This window comes from Ascaphus truei (assembly GCF_040206685.1).
Source record: "Ascaphus truei isolate aAscTru1 chromosome 3 unlocalized genomic scaffold, aAscTru1.hap1 SUPER_3_unloc_3, whole genome shotgun sequence".
In the NCBI taxonomy this organism is placed as follows: Eukaryota; Metazoa; Chordata; class Amphibia; order Anura; family Ascaphidae; genus Ascaphus; species Ascaphus truei.
The window spans coordinates 836,177-837,097 of NW_027453826.1; positions in this window are offsets into that span (position 1 = coordinate 836,177).

The following is a 921-nucleotide window of genomic DNA, read 5'->3' on the forward strand; positions in this document are numbered from 1 at the left end:
AGGAGATGTAATGTGCAGGGGGGGAGAGATGTAATGTGCAGGGGGGGAGAGATGTAATGTGCAGGGGGGAGAGAGATGTAATGTGCAGGGGGGAGAGAGATGTAATGTGCAGGGGGGAGAGTATGTGCAGGGGGAGAGATGTAATGTGCAGGGGGGAGAGATGTAATGTGCAGGGGGGAGAGATGTAATGTGCAGGGGGAGAGAGATGTAATGTGCAGGAGGAGAGAGATGTAATGTGCAGGGAGAGAGAGATGTAATGTGCAGGGGGGAGAGAGATGTAATGTGCAGGGGGGGAGATGTAATGTGCAGGGGGGAGAGATGTAATGTGCAGGGGGGAGAGATGTAATGTGCAGGGGGGAGATGTAATGTGCAGGGGAGATGTATGTGCAGGGGGAGATGTAATGTGCAGGGGGGAGAGATGCAATATGCAGGGGGGAGAGAGATGTAATGTGCAGGGGGAGAGATGTAATGTGCATGGGGGAGAGATGTAATGTGCAGGGGGGAGAGAGATGTAATGTGCAGGGGGGAGAGAGATGTAATGTGCAGGGGGAGAGAGATGTGCAGGGGGAGAGAGATGTAATGTGCAGGGGGGAGAGATGTAATGTGCAGGGGGAGAGATGTAATGTGCAGGGGAGAGATGTAATGTGCAGGGGGAGATGTAATGTGCAGGGGGGAGAGATGCAATGTGCAGGGGGGAGAGAGATGTAATGTGCAGGGGGGAGAGAGATGTAATGTGCATTGGGGAGAGATGTAATGTGCAGGGGGGAGAGAGATGTAATGTGCAGGGGGAGAGAGATGTAATGTGCAGGGGGGAGAGATGTAATGTGCAGGGGAGAGAGAGATGTAATGTGCAGGGGGGGAGAGATGTAATGTGCAGGGGGAGAGAGATGTAATGTGCAGGGGGAGAGATGTAATGTGCAG